At 36.6% G+C, this 16,936-nt stretch overlaps 1 protein-coding gene across 1 annotated transcript in view; it reads left to right on the plus strand.

Moving 5' to 3' along the window:
- Positions 1 to 16,936, plus strand: part of STAG1 (STAG1 cohesin complex component) — a 421,265-nt gene that overhangs the window by 17,393 nt on the left and 386,936 nt on the right. The gene's annotated exons all lie outside the window — the stretch shown is intronic.

Below are 16,936 nucleotides of genomic sequence, written 5' to 3' on the forward strand. Positions count from 1 at the left end.
TCATGGTTGAACAATGACAACTGTGTTTAATTACTACCTGTCTAGCACAATTATAAAATGCTGTTGATGATGAGATATATCTTTACCTGAAAAATGTTAAAATAAGGGGGAAAATGTACATGTAGAATGGGTGAAATATACAAGATGGTGTGAAACTTCCTATACCAATCCATTTTACATATGATATGGGTAGAAATGGATGAATTGCTATTGTTAATAGTGTTATAGTGTTAATAGTATGAATGGTTTTTGTGTAATGAAAGCTTAATTTATAAGGAAATCACTGGGAGTTGAAAATTTGCATTTGCAATGAACTATTCACTGTTGGAATTTGTTGAATGGGTAAAGAGGGCAGCAAGTAAGAAATAGTTCTTAGGCAATATTGTGTAAGCTAAGTGGTAAAATTAAAGCAATGAAACTGTGTACATGTGTGTTTTGAGGGGGTATGCCAGTACTAACAGAACAATTTGTACAGAGAAAAGTTGTAGGAGGCAAACGTATCTTAATTTTGGCCAGAGAACCCAACTGCCATTCTTTTTACCACTACTACCCTTCAGCTGGAACACAGTTGTGGCATTTTATTTTATTTTATATTTTTTAAATAGTTTTTTTTTTTTTAAGATTTTATTTATTTATTTGACAGACAGAGATCACAAGTAGGCAGAGAGGCAGGCAGAGAGAGAGGAGGAAGCAGGCTCCTTGCTGAGCAGAGACCCCGATGTGGGACTTGATCCCAGGACCCTGGGATCATGACCCAAGCCGAAAGCAGAGGCTTTAACCCACTGAGCCACCCAGGTTCCCCAGTTGTGGCATTTTAGTCTAAGCCATAGCCAGAGATCACAGAAACATCAGGTACTCTTTGTCATGTCTGATAGTGATTTTTTTTTCTAATTAATTTCCCCAAATGGGCATGGTTTTTTGTATGTTTGTTTTTTTGAGATTGCCTTTTCAGAGAAAAATAATTCATTTGTTAAGTTGCAGATACCCTACTTTTGTGTGGTTCATAGTAGGAGAGCACAGTGCTGGGCAAAGTAATAGACATTGAATAAATAGTACTTAGAGTCAACCAAATTGAGAAATTTAGATTTCTACTGAAGACTATGCTTGATTGTTATACTTTAAACCTTTTTTTTTTAATTATATTTTTTAAAGATTTTATTTATTAAAGAGCGCATGAATGAGGGGAGGGGCAATGGGAGAGGGACAAGCAGATCCCTTGCTGAGGGGGGAGCCTGCCTGGGGTTGGTGGGGAGCTTGATCCCAGGATTCTGAGATGATGACCTAAGCTGAAGTCAGATGCTTAGCTGAGACACTCAGGCACCCCTACTTTAAACCTTTTAATTAGAGATAATTACATTATAGCTCCAGATATGCTGATACCATTTTTTCCTGAGATTCTTTTTTTTTTTTTTTGAAGATTTCATTTATTTATTTGACAGACAGAGATCACAAGTAGGCAGAGAGGCAGGCAGAGAGAGAGGAGGAAGCAGGCTCCCCACTGAGCAGAGAGCCCGATGCGGGGCTCGATCCCAGGACCCTGAGATCATGACCAGAGCCGAAGGCAGAGGCTTTAACCCACTGAGCCACTCAGTGGGCACCCCTCCTGAGATTCTTTTATTGTGCTGTTTGTTTCTAAATCTTTTCAGTCACCTTTTCTCTCCTTCCTACCTTCCTTCCTTCATTGATTATGTGCTGTTACTGACCAGTTTCATTCTAAGTTCAAGCTAGACAGAACTTGGAAATAGGAAATAATTTTGTCATATGATCTCACTTACACATGCACAAATTCTTCTCTATCAAAGGATATTATATTGATGTGTGGGGCGACTGATTTGATTATAGTGAGGTTTTTGGTAAAGGTTCACTGGTTCACTAAAAAATTTGGAAGCTTTTGGGCATCTGAGTGGCTCAGATGAAAGCGTGTGCTTTCCTGGGTTTGAGCCCACTGTCAGGCTCCCTACTCAGTGGGAAACCTGCCTCTCCCTCTATCCCTCTCCTTCTGCCCCTCTCCCCTGCTCATGCTCTTGCTGTCTCTCTCAAAATGAATAAATAACAAAAATCTTTAAAAAAAATTTGGAAGCTTCCTTTGTTGATTCAGAATATCATTGGATTTACATAGAAATGTTGAGGAACTATAGATTTGCAATTATAATACTTTAAACATTTGAACTTTTTTCCGTTTGGAAACCTTTCTAGTTCTCTCAAAAAAGGAAATTTGAATTGTTAGAAGCATTTCATTTTCTAAAATAATAATAAAAAATAGTACTTGGCTGTGAAAGACCTCTTAATGAATTTTTGTATATGTTGAACTTCTTGAAAAATTTTTAAAGATTTATTTATTTATTTTAGAGAGAGTGCATGTGCCGGAGAGGGGGGTGGGGGATGGGCAGAGGGACAGAATCTCAAGAAGGCTCACTGCTGATCCTGGAGTACAAGGTGTGGAAGGGGGCTCTATCTCATGACTCTGAGATCATGAACTGAGCTGAAATCAAGAGTCAGGTGCTTAACCAACTGAGCCACACAGGTGCCCCTTGAATTTTTTTTTTAAACGTGGACACTGATAGTTTCTTTTCAGTCTCTTGGAGTCTTTTAGTCCTTTGATAGCTTTTGTTCCCTTCTGCCTTAATTTTCTTATCTAGCCTGGAACCCTATTTAGCTTTTGAAATATGTTGAGCTGCTTTGCACTTTTGTCTCTTTATTGCATTTGTCTAATAGCCAAAGATCAGTTCATCTTTCTTATTTCGGTGTACCTGCTTCTGCGTTACTGAGGACATCTGGAGGAAATCACAACTTTGCAGACTGGAGCCACTAAATATTCATGCTCTCCAATCTTAATTGGACCCTCAGCATACCCAGTAATCCTTTTTTATTCCTAGTTCTTTCTCATTTCTCATAGCATTTATTAAAAAATTTTTACTCTGTTATAGCACCTTTACTTCATTTCTGTTTCTTAGTAGATGACCGTTATCTGTTCATTGAGAAACTTGAATTTTTATTTTAGTTCTGGAAGATGTTGAAGTGATTGAAATGAGGCTAGATAGAGATAATCCTGACATTTGCTATGCCCATCCTATGGAGGCACACAGCCAACCAAGGTATAACTTTTAGAAAAAAATTTGAAATATGTATCTTTGGGGTAATTTTGGTTGACTCTACAGTGGGCTAATTTTAGTATAAAATCACTTTTTCAATTACAGTTACATTCTCAGAGTCATCTTGTATTTGAAATTTAAGATTAAAGGAAGTTCTTTGTTGTGTAAGAGGTTCCAAATAAACATCTTACGCTAACTTTTAAAAATTGCAGTAGAATGTATTAATACATAAAGTACACTGCTTATAAGGTTGATGAGTTTTTAACTATAATTTCCTAGATGAAGATATAAAATATTTCCAGCACTCCAGGAAGTTTTCTGTCTCTTCTCAGATATCTCCCCCCAACCCCCCACTCCTATTCCACCAGTTAAGTTTGTACTTTGTCTAGCTTATTTTGCTTTAACATGATTTTTGTGAGATTCATCCAAATTGTGGCATGTATTAGCAGTTCTCATTTTATTCCTATAGTCTGTATGAATATACCAAAATGAATTAATTTATTCTTTTGTGCATGGACATTTGGGCTATTTTCCTTTTTTGGCTGTTGTGATAAAGCTGTTGTGAACATTCTTGTTCGAGTTTCTTGTTCAACATAAACCCATAAACCCTAGATAGTGATATCTAGAATGGAATGCTGAATTGTAGTATACTTCTCAATACCACTTTTACAGTGGAACCAATCATTAGCTTCACCCTACCTCTCTATAAGCAGTGTCATTCCTTTTGCTAAAGAATACAAAAAGAGCTTTAAATAGATTTTGTAGCAAGATTCTGAAAGAAGGCACTTCTTTGTTTTCATTTACTTATTAGATTAAAATTTTTTATTTGGTTCTAAATTAAATTACTTATTTCCATTAGTACTTCCTTAAGTACTACTTATAAATCTTTTATTCCTTTATTCAGATTTGACATTTTTCTCTGTTATGGTTTGTTCTGATCCCTGTAAGATTGTCTTTTTCTTAATTCTCAGAGGATTTCTCTGACTGCTCATAAAACCAGAAAATAATCATTGGTTTTCCTGACAGAAACATAGGCCTTCTTGGTTTAATTGTGTTGGCCTTTTAGAAACTTGAAGTGAATGAAGTAGAAGAATTACTGGATTCAGAGACTGAAGACCTGGATTTTAATCCAGGTCAATGTGTTTATTAGCAGCATGTCCTTTTGTAAATTACTATTACCTCACCTCCTCACTGTATTGGGAATAAATATGTGTGTCCTGGTCATTTCAGAGGATGTTGGCTAGTAAATGAGGTAATAGAGTAACAATGTTCTGTAAACTGTGAAATATGAGTATTAACAGTTGTCATTTGAGGGGGATAATTTGTACATTTGCAGATTTCATCCAGTTTGTAAAACAAAATACAAGTTTCAGTTTTCAGAGGAATGGAGCTGGGCAGTAAGAGTGTCTCTTGGGAAGGTCTTACTGCCCGATGAGTCAGTTCTCTAAGTGTGGCAGGTACTGATGAACTATGTACCAAATTCTGGTTCTTAACATTGATACGTATTATTTATATCTAAGAGTGATGTAGGTTTCAGGTGATTTCAAGTCCAAAGAATAAGCCAGGGTATCATATTACTGATAGGCATTGAGAAGTGTAACTTTCCAGTGAAATAGTCTACCTGCGCTCGCCTATTAGTGCCTTCTCTTGTAGGAAGGCCTGTATCAGACACAGATTATAATCTGAAGATTGACCAGTAAACCTGGAATGAACCCAGAGCAAGTTGGGTCATTTTAGTTGTCAGTGTTACTGAGCTGTGATAGCCTGATGAATCTGTCTGCACTATAGCAGATCTAGGTCAGTACACTCTATCCAGGGACAGTGTTGGAGAGAGACTGCCACATTTAATTTGTTTGAACAGTCCTCACTATTCAGTGAATTTAGTTTCAGCTTTCATATAGTCATGGAAAAGATCTAGATCCTGCTTCCCATCATGCCACCTTCTTTGGATTTTGTGTATTTCCTTTATACCTTCTGCAGATGATTTATGTTTAAGTCTTCCTAATTTAATTCTCACCATAACTTTATCTCAGTTTAAGGGAACCTTTTCTGTGTGTCCATATACTGCTTTACTTCACATTCAGTACTTGCAGATTGAATGTATTCTTGCAAAGTTGAGTAATGTACGTTGCTTCTAATGCACCCTTACTTCTGGGTGTAGGAAGAATATGGATTTTGTCATCAAGCCTGGATTTCAGTATTGGCTCTGCCATCTATTTGGCTGAGACTTTGGTCAAGTTACTTCTTTAAGATCCATTTATCTATTCATCTGTCATCCTACAGGCACTGTAATCCTCCTCCTCCTCAGTGCCTCTTTCCGCTTCTCCATTACAGTTATGTAGTTTACATAACATGCAATACTCTCATTTTTAAATACATAATTTATAGATTTTTAGTTAATTTGCAAAACTATGCAGTCATCACCGCAGTTAACTTTTTTTTTTTTTTAAAGGATTTTTATTTATTTGGCAGAGAGAGGTCACAAGTAGGTGGAGACGCAGGCAGAGAGAGATGGGGAAGCACGCTCCCTACTGAGCAGAGAGCCCAATGCGGGGCTCGATCCCAGGACCCTGGGATCATGACCTGAGTTGAAGGCAGAGGCTTAACCCACTGAGCCATCCAGGCGCCCCCGCAGTTAACTTTTATAATATTTCCATCACCCCGAAGAGAAATGACACCATTTGCAGTCACTTTCCTACTAAGCTATTTTTTGTATCTATAAATTTGCCTTCTTGGGATAGTTCATATAGATGGAATTATGCAATATGTAGTCTTGTGTTTGGCTTCTTTAATTTGACAATATTTTTAAGGATGATCCATGTTATATCATGTTTCAGGACTTTTTATTGCTAAAGAGTATTCCATTTGTTTATTCACCAACTGACAGATACTTCAGCTTCCACTTTTTGGCTGTTGGAAGTAATGGTGCTATGACCATTTGTATACAAGTCCTGGGGTAGACATATTTCATTTCTCTTCCTTTGATATCTAGGGGTGGAAGGAATTGCTGGATCATACAGTAAATTTATATTTGATGTTTAAGAAATTACCAAAGAAGGGCGCCTGGGTGGCTCGGGGGATTGGGCCCCTGCCTTTGGCTCAGGTCATGATCTCAGCGGTCCTGGGATCGAGTTCCGCGTCAGGCTCTCTGCTCGGCGGGGGGCCTGCTTCCCTCTCTCTCTCTCTGCTTGCCTCTCTGCCTACTTGTGATCTCTCTCTGTCAAATGAATAAATAAACAAAATCTTTTAAAAAAAAATTACCAAAGGTTTTTTTTTTTTAAGATTTTATTTATTTATTTATTTGTCAGAGATAAAGCACGCGCGCACAAGCAGGCAGAGTGGCAGGCAGAGGCAGAGAGAGAAGAGGCTTCCTGCCAAGCAAGGAGCCCGATGCGGGACTTGATCCCAGGATCCCGGGATCATGAACAGAGCTGAAGGCAGCAGCTTAACTGACTGAGCCACCCTAGGCATCCCAAGAAATTACCAAAGTTTTTTAAATGGTGCTATCACTTTACATTCCTGCTTATCAGTGTATGAGGATTTCAGCTTTCCTGTTCTTTTTATTAGAATATTTAGGATGTCTCTGATTAGAGTTCAGTATCACACATGACAATAACTGTTATCAGTGAACAAGAATCATAGCATCACAGGATTTTACTGCTCCAGCTAGAAGAAAACCCCCTAAAATTCTGCTTATATCAAATGGAAAAATATAATGCTGAATATTTAAAAACCTTGATTTTCTACCAGGTGAATGTGATTACTTGAAAAATTTCAATACAGGAAGAAAAATTTCAATAAAGAACTCCATAAAACAGTGGTCAAGGGCACCTGGGTGGCTCAGTGGGTTGGGCCTCTTCCTTCAGCTCAGGTCATGATCTCAGGGTCCTGGGATTGAGCCCTGCCTCAAGCTCTCTGTTCGATGGGGAGCCTGCCTCCCCCTTCCTGCCTGCCTACTTGTGATCTCTCTCTCTCTCTCTGTCAAATAAATAAATAAAATCTTTTAAAAAATGAATTTATTACATTTGAAGAGTGAAAAGGAGAAGGAAACATTTAAATATATCTATATTTAAAAACAGAAACACTTAAAAATAGATTTCTAAAAAAAAAAATAGATTTCCAATCTCAGGGATTGGAGTGCTTTTTATATAAATACATGAGGGTTTGTTTTTTTTTTTTTTTTTTTAAGAAATCTCTTCCTTTTTAGGGGATTTTTAGGTGATGTATCTTCCTCTCCTCTTCCAGAGGAAAAAATCATAAAGATGTGAGGGAGGCTGGGTTATATTATCATTTGGCCCATTTACATGAGAATGAATATCTTTGGAACATGGGGTGAGGTTGGAAGGAGTTTTGCCACTATTTGTTTGTTTGTTTTTTTGTTTTTTTTTTAATAGATGCCACACTGGGCATGGGACTTGACATCACTACTGACCCTGAGGTCAAGAGTCATATACTCTACTGACTAAGCCAGCCAGGAGCCCTGGAATGTGCCATTTCTAATAGGAATTAATTTTATTGCTACTTTAGGGAAATTTTTATCATTTACATTCAAAGTTCAGTTGCTTTTTTTAAAATTTGTTTTTATTTTTATTTTTTTAAAGATTTTATTAATTTATTTGACAGACAGATCACAAGTAGACAGAGAGAGTGGGGGAAGCAGGCTCCTTGCTGAGCAGAGAGCCTGATGCTGGGCTTGATTCCAGGACCCTGAGATCATGACCTGAGCCGAAGGCAGAGGCTTAATTAACCCACTGAGCCACCCAGGTGCTCCAAAGTTCAGTTGCTTTAAAAAATAAATTTTATTTTACTTTTTAAGATTTTATGTATTTATTTGTCAGAGAGAGCGTGAGCGAGCAAGCACAAGCAGGGAGAGCCGCAGGCAGAGGGAGCAGCAGGTTCCCTGCTGAGCAAGAAGCCCTCATGTAGGACTCCATCTGATGACCCTGGGATCATACCAGGAGCCAAAGGCAGACACTTAACTGACTGAGCCACCCAGACATCCCTAAAAATTAAATTCTTAAGTATTAATTTCTATAGCATGATTCCTGATTTAGATTATAGATTGGCCTGATACTCTCAAAATCAAGGTCTGTTTTTTTGGTTTGAAAATGCTACAGTTTTTCTTTTCCTGATATGTAGAGTTGATTCTTATTAGTAATAAAGTGTCTATAACATCAGAGCCAGTGGTACCTATTTATGGTAAATGTGGGCTTTGATTTTAGTTTCACTCTTGACCCAAATGGGCTACTCTATAGTTTTTTGAGCCTCAGTTGAGTTGTGACATGGAGATACTGTAATATCTGTTCTTTATTCACTCATGATTGTCCAAAAGTTAAAATGAAAAGTTAACTAAATGCATGTGGATTATTTTTTGGGTGTAGTTGTTAGGTTAGGATTAACAATACTGTGTAGCTTTATGTTCCATGCATTTACAAAAAAGAGCAGTGAGAAGTGGAGACAGAGTGCAGCTATTTATTAAGTGCCTGTTACATACATTTGTGATAAGCCATTTAAACAAATTCCCCCTTAATCCATAGGACGATGCTGGAAGGGATATATTACTGTCTTTCCAAACCAAAGCTCAGAAATGCGAAATAATTTAGGGAAGGTATATATTGTTTCTTCACTTTATATATGAGGAAACTAAGGCTTGGAAAAGTGTAATAATTTGAATAAGGTCTTACAACTAGTTAGTGTCAGAATTTGAGCCCACAGCAGCTTTAATTTGAAAGTTTATGCTTCTTTATACTATGGACAGTTGTATAGGAGGGAGAGAATGAACAGATGTTTTTGCCCCCCTCTCCCCTACCACGCACCTTAAGTGTTGAAATGTTAAAAGCTGCTGGGGCTAGTTAGCTATAATAGCTGTAATATAGCCATGTTTGTGGGTGGTCAGTAATTTATTTAGGCTTTATAGAAGAGTAGAACTTGTTTGAGTTATGTTTTATCTACGTGGCTAAATTGGGCTTATAGGATAAGAATCATAGAAGTACATGGTCAAAGTTATTGGTCAGAGCAGTATTTTCAGAACTTCAGTTATTCAGGTACAGATGTCATCAGTTCTGCAGTATATTACTTACTACTATTGCTGTTATTTACTTAGTTTCTTCTTAGGTTGTAGTTTTCCCCCTGAGTTCATTTCAAAGGAAAACTGGAGTGTGTTTTACAGTGAGTTGGAGACTAGTGTCACTTACCATAAATAGAAAGTAACTGTTAAAATCAATAAACAGCTGTAACATTAAAAATTTGGTTAGTGTAGCACCTGAAGCTATTTTACTTAGCTACCAGGAGTTTGGATTATTGCTCTTGGGAAAACTCAGATTTGGATGATTTAACCTTAAGAATTTTACCATTTTACAAGAAAAAACAAGCTGTCAGGCATTCATACTAGCAGATTCAAGCAATGGTCAAGAAAGAATTGTTGAGACATTGTATGGTGCAACTTAGTGAGTTTATTTAAATAGCATGGGGAGAGGACCCGTAAGCAGAAAAGGCTGTACTTTGTGCTGTATGAAGCTGGTGGTTGTATGCTTATTGCTCAAGGGGGAGGGGATGTGCAGGGAATATTAAATCATAAATGTTTATTCAATTTTCTCCTGATAAAACTACTTTTAGTAAGATTTCTCTGGTGCTTATCATTCAGTTTGATATTAACTATTGGTGAGATATAGAGGAAGTCATGAGATGCTTTAAGGATGTAGCAGCCAGCATGTATTTGATCTTTATTAAAACTTGCAGGTTATAGTTCAGTCTTCCAGGCTAAAGGTGAACATTTCTTTACTTCCATTACTCATCAGTACTAAGCAAGAGAAAGACCAGAGCAGAAGCCATTTGTGACTAGACCAAAAGGGACCTTTTTAAGTGATGGAACTATCATGAGTGGTTCATGTCAACTCATATACCTTTCATATATTTTTTAGCTATGGTAGTTGTCTGAAATGTCTAGTAGACTTTACACATTTATATGCCTTTGAGAAGAGCTTTTAATTGTGAAATAAAGCACATAAAATGGATCAAACATAAATGTACTATTTAAATAAACACATGAAATTCTAATTTGTTCAAGGACCAGAACATTGTCAGCACTGAGGAAGCTCCTCCACTGCTTGCCTGTTTGCATTAAAGCTCCATCCCTTTCTCCTAAATGAACCATTAGCCTGACTTTTATGGTTATAATTTTCTAGTTTTGAAAAAACATTTCTATCTCCTAAGTCTGTATCTCTAAATGCTATATAGTTTGGCTTTGTCTGTTCTTGAGTTTCATGTAGATAGAACCACTCTCTATTGTTTATGTATTGTTTCTTTCATTCAGTAGCACATTTGTAAGATCTGTGGATCTATAGTTCATTTTTATTCCTTTAGTATTAAATTGTGATTTTACCACAGTTTATCCATTTTACTGTTGATGTTTATTAGATAATTTTCAGTTTCTGACCATTACAAATAATGCTTCTTAAAACACTGCTGTGTTTAACACATGTTTTTAATGCACATGTGTAGCCATTTCTGTTGGATCTGTGTCTAGGAATAAAATATCCTGGTCCTAAGTTTCTGTCATTGGTAGAAAATGCCAAGCAGTTTTCCAAGTGATTTTACCAAACTTTATTTTATTTTATTTTTTAAAATTTATTCGAGAGAGGGAATGTGTGCATGAATAAGAGCAAAGCTTGAGGCGGGGTGGGGAGGGAGGGTCAAAAGGAGAGGGAGAAGCAGACCCCCTGCCAAGTAGGGTCCCTGGAGGGCACAGGGCTCCATCCCAGCATGACTTGAGCTGAAGCCACCCAGGCTGCCTGGTTTTACCAAGCCTTAAATCTGCCAGCAGTATTTGAGAATTCCCTTTTCTTCATATTCTCCTCAGCTTATTGCCAGTCTTTTTAAGTTTTAGCCATTTTTGGCCGTTTTTATTTGGATTTTTATTGGCTATTAATGATGTTGACACCTCAACTTTGGCCATTTTGATATCCTGTTTTGTGAAGTAATTGTTGTCACTTGTCCATTTTTCTTTTGGATTGTCTGTATTTTGATTCATCGGGTTTCTTTATTTTGAATATGAGTGCTTTGTCAGTTTCAGTAGATGACTAACATCTTCCATTCTGTAGTTGCCTAAGGTGCCTTTTTAGATGCTAACTTTTGGTGCGCAGAGACTATCTTATATATTTACATGTATCAATCTTTCCTTTTATACTTAGTCCTTTTTCTTGCCATGTTTAAAAAATTTTTTCTCTACTTGGAGATCATGAAGTTACTCTCCTATGTCATCAAGAAATATTTACCTTTCCCATTTAGGTATGTACTTTACCTGGAAATGATTTTTGTGTGTGTGTGGTGTTAGGTCAAGTTTTAACTTTTTTCCCCATATGGATGGATATCCATTTGTCCCAGCACCATTTATGAATAATGAAACACAATATCAGAAAGCTTTCCTATTGCTGCTGTAGTATCACCTCTTTTTTTTTTTTTTTTAAGATTTTATTTATTCATTTGACAGAGATCACAAGCAGGTAGAGAGGCAGGCAGAGAGAGAGGCAGAGAAAGAGGCAGGTAAGCAGGCTCCTAAGCAGAGAGCCCAAAGCGGGGCTCAATCCCAGGACCCTGAGATCAGGATGCCTGAGCCAAAGGCAGAGGCTTTAACCCACTGAGCCACCCAGGTGCCCCAATAATACATGTACATATATGCATGGTCTTTCTCAAGGCCTCCATATTGTTACATTAATCTACCCTTGCCTTATTTATTGAGGTTAATGATAAGGATGATTGTTCTATAAAGCAAGTCTTCCTGTCTTGTTCTTTTTCAAGAATTCCTAATCTGTTCTTTAGCATTTCAGTGTGCATTTTAGAGTCACCCTATCAGCACCCCGCCCCCCTGCCCCGCCCCCAACAAACCAAATAAAACCCCAGCCCAACTACAAAACGTTTTTGGATTTTGACTGGGGAGAAATGATATCCTTTATAGCTTTCTGAATAGAAGTTATCCATATCTTTTGTTAGATTTATTCTTGGATATTTGATTTTTTAAAAAAAGATTTTATTTATTTATTTGACAGCACAAGTGAGCACAAGTGGGGAGTGGCAGGCTGAGGGAGAGGGAGAAACAGGCTCCCTGAAGAGCAGGGGAAGCCAGATGTGGGTGGGACTCAATCCCAGGACCCTGGGATCATGACCTGAGCCAAAGGCACATGCTTAACCAACTGAGCCACCCAGGCGCCCAGATATTTGATTTTTTAAAATACCATTTTAAGCGCTATCTTTAGTGTTTTAAGTGGGTTAATAGAAACTGGGATACTTTATTTTTTAAAGATTTATTTGTCAGAGAGCGAGAGAGAGAGATCATGTGCGTGCACACAAGCAGGGGGAGCTTCAGGCAGAGGGAGAAGCAGGCTCCCTGCTGAGCAAGGAGCCCAGTGTGGGATTCATCCCTGGACCCTGAAATCATGACCTGAGCTGAAGGCAGATGCTTAAACCGACAGAACCACCTAGACATCCTGAAATTGAGATCCTTTAATCAGGAGTTTTACAACAAAATTTTTGCGAGGAAAATTTTTTGTGAACAAAATTTCATTCTCGGTCCAAGTCAAACTATCCAAGTTGTCTCCAGCATTTGTAAAGCCCGAGAGATCCAAGATGCTGCACAAAATAATTGTTTTTGGTAGTGTCTTTTTGTTTTTTGTTTTTTGTTTTCAAAGAAGCTGGACAGTGATGATTGTGTATTGGAATAGAAACATATTTCACATGGCCATTTCACTTATTTCAGCTTGGTAGAGTTGATTGTATTTTTCTGTAATTGACTTTTTTTTTTTTTTAAACACATTCTTCTCTTGTTTCTTTTTCTTTTTTTTTTTTAAAGATTTTATTTATTTGACAGAGATCACAAGTAGGCAGAGAGGCAGGCAGAGAGAGAGAGAAAGGGAAGCAGGCTCCCTGCTGAGCAGAGAACCCGATGCAGGGCTCGATCCCAGGGTCCTGAGATCGTGACCTGAGCCGAAGGCAGAGGCTTTAACCCACTGAGCCACCCAGGTGCTCCGTATTTGGCTTTTAATTGTATTTACGTTTTTAAGCTATTATAAAAATAGTTTAAGCTTAAATAATGTTTATTTACTAATTTTTAGTTTTCTTGGTAAACTTTGCATTAGTTTCTTCTGGTTCATGGTTACAGTGGGGTAAGGGCTATGAGCGAAATAAACATTAAAATGAAATAGATTATGTAAATTGGTAGCCTTACTGCAGTAGATAGGAAAATATAAAAAGACTGAAATATAAAAAGACTTTAACAGTCTAGGACTGTGGAAAGGAAACAAAATAACAGTAGAGGCTTAATTTTACGTATGTGTGAGAGAGAAAACAATTTGATGTGAACACGAATTGGAGCACTAGAATAGAGAGTAGGGAGAAAAGGATCAGAAAATGGAGGGAAAATGAAATATCTTGGAGAAGGGAATGACAAAAATATTTTAATAGCTTAGTTATTTTTGGAAAACTTATGAGTTCATTATTTCAATAGTATAAGAAAATTGATTCCTTAGAAGTAAACATTTTTATAAAAACATTGGAATTTTGTGGGGGGGAACTTTTCTATGCCTTAGAGATAATATTCAGTGAGAAAAGAAAAAACAAAAAGAACACATATGTGAGTGTGTGTGTGTGTGTGTATATATATATATATGCCAAAAATGTTATGTTTTATCAGTAAATTCTGTGAGACTTATCTGGAGTTCTCAAACTCTTTTTTAATTAGGGGAAAGTTTGTTTAAATGGACAGAAATAACCACATTTTATCTGTGTAAATCATTCTGTAATCTGAGTTCCCTAGATCATAAATTCTCCATCAGGTTGGTTATAGAGAAAGTGTAGTAAATTTACACATGATTAAAATAATTGTGATGATTCATCACACTTTTCAAAGATGCTGTGTCTCTTTACTATACATTTTGGGGGGGCTTGTATGGGTGAATTAACAATAATATAAATACCAATAGAGGAAACAGTAAAACTATTTATTTCATATTAGTGTTTGATAGTTTGTATTGGTTTCCCAGAAATTAAAAAAAAATAGGTGAAATTCATACAACATGCAGTTACCTATCTTAAAGAATACACTTCCCTGGTATTTAGTATAGTGGTACTGTTGTAGAACCACTGACTTTTTCTAGTTTCAAAATGTTTCCATCACACCAGAAGAATACCCCCATAATTCGTTAAGAAATCATTTCATATTTCCCCATATCCTGTCAAAAATCAATCTTCTTGCAACCGCTTACCTGCTTTCCCTATGGATTTGCTTATTCATGATACTTTATATAAATTGAATCATTTAATATGTATCTGGCTTCTTTCACTTAGTGTAATGTTTTCAAGATTCATCCAAGTTGTCATTTATATCAGTATTCCTTTTCCTGGTTGAATGATACTTCATCATATGTATGTACCACAATTTTATTTGTTCATCTGATGTACATTTTTGCTATCATCAGTGATACTGCGGTAAATATTTATGTACAGATTTCTGTGTGAACATTATTTTTTCATTTCACCTGTGTATATACTCAGAATTGGAATTGCTGGATCATATTATTAATTCTGTGTTTAGGTTTCTGAGGAACTGCCAACAATTCTAGAGTGCACCATTTTACATTTTTGCCAGCAGTGTAGGAATTGTATTGCTCCTTATCATTGGCAACACATGTCATTTTTATTGTTTTGATGAGATTAAAAAAAAAATCACTGTTTTGATTATGTAGTTAAGTTTTTGAAATTGAGACATGAGCCCTCCAATTTTTTCTTTTTAAATATTGCTTTGACTATTTGGGGCCCTTGCAATTCCATATGAATTTGAGGATTGATTTTTTTTTTTCCCACTTCCTTATCCTAGTTGATGTGACATACTATCTCATTGTAGTTTTGACTTGGATTTTCATAATGACCACTGAGGTTGAGTACTCTGCCTTGTGCTTGTTGGCCAGTTGTATATCATTTTTGGGAAAAAAATGTCTTTTCAAATCCAATGCTCATTTTAAAAATTTGAGGTTTTTTGTCTTTTTGTTGCTGACTTAAACTCTTTTTCTGGGCACTAGGCCCTTCTCAGATACATGATTTGCAAATATTTTCTCCATTTCTGTGAGTTATCTTTTAATGTGCTTTGTAATTTCTAAAGTTTTTAAGTTTCATGAGGTACAGTTAATCTTTTTTTCTTTTAAGTACTTTTGCTTTCGCTGTCATATCTGAAAAGTTGCTAACTTCAGGGTCATAGATTGCCCTTATGTATTCTTCTAAGAGTTTCATAGTTTTAGCTCCCATGTTTAGGTCTTTGAACTATTTTGAGTTAAATTTTATATATGATGTGAATTAAGAGTCCACCTTCATTCTGTTCCATATGGATATCAAATTATCCCAAAATCTTTTGTTGAAGAGACTGCTAGGAAGCTTCCTTTTATTCATAGGTTTCTTAGTGTTGATTTTAGCATGATGGAGTATTGAACTTTGCCCAGTGTTTTTTTGGGCAAATGATCATGTGGGATTCCCCCCCCCCCCACCTTTTGTTCTGCTAACTTGGTTTATTACATCAGTGATACATTGTGTTGAACCATTCTTGCATTCCTGGGATAGATCTCACTTGGTCATGGTATATAATTCTTTCAATATACTATTGTATTTGGTTTGTTAATATCTTGTTGAGGGTTTTTGCATGTATATTTGTATACTATATGATATACTTAAGCATGTATATTATGTTTTTGCATGTATATTTATAAAGAACATTGGCTTATAGTGTGTGTGTGTGCGTGCGTGTATGCTTGGTGTCTTTATCTAGATTTGTTATCAGGATAATGTTGTTCTCTTAGAATGTGTTAGAAAGTATTACTTCCTATTGTAATTTATGGAAGAGCATGGATAGGATTGGTATTAGCTCTTTTTTAATTTTTAAAATTTACTAATTTTCTATTGAAGTGTTATTGACATTAACATATATTAACATAGGTGTACAAAATGATTAGACATTTGTATAGATTGTAAAGTGATTATCATGGTAGGTCTGGCTACTATCTATTACCGTACAAAGTTAAAAAATTTTTTTCTTGTGATGGGAATGTCTAAGGTTTACTTGCTTATTTAAATTTGCAAACAGTATTATTGACTGTAGTCATTATGCTGTGCATTATATCCCCATGTCTTATTTTATAACTGGAAGTTTGTACCTGTTGATCTCCTACACCCACTTTGTTTATCCCCAACATCCCTTGCCTCTGGAACCTACCAGTCTGTTTTCTATATGTATGAGTTTTGCTTTGTTTTTTTTTATTTTTTTATTTTTATTTTATTTTATTTTTTTAAAGATTTTATTTATTTATTTGACAGACAGATCGCAAGTAGGCAGAGAGGCAGGCACAGAGAGAGAGGGGGGAGGAAGCAGGCTCCCTGCTGAGCAGAGAGCCTGATGCGGGGCTCGATCCCAGGACCCTGGGATCATGACCTGAGCCGAAGACAGAGGCTTTAACCCACTGAGCCACCCAGGCGCCCCAAGTTTTGCTTTGTTTTGTTTTGTTTTTAGACTCCACCTATGAGTGAACTCATATGGTGTTTGTTTTTCTCTGTCTGACTTAACTTAGCATAATAACCCACAAGGTCTATCCATGTTGTCACAAATGGCAAGATTCCATTCTTTTTGTGGCTGAGCAGTATTCCATTGTGTGTATCCACATTTTGTTATTTATTACTTATTTCTTTATATAAAGTTATTTCTGTATTTTTTTCGTGAGGGGGAGGGCCAGAGGGAGAGAGAGAATCTTAAGCAGGCTCCATGAGCAGGTAGAGCCCCATGCAGGGCTTGATCTCACAGTCCTGGGATAATG

The sequence above is a fragment of the Martes martes genome (genome assembly GCF_963455335.1).
Source record: "Martes martes genome assembly, chromosome: 1".
Lineage (NCBI taxonomy): Eukaryota > Metazoa > Chordata > Mammalia > Carnivora > Mustelidae > Martes > Martes martes.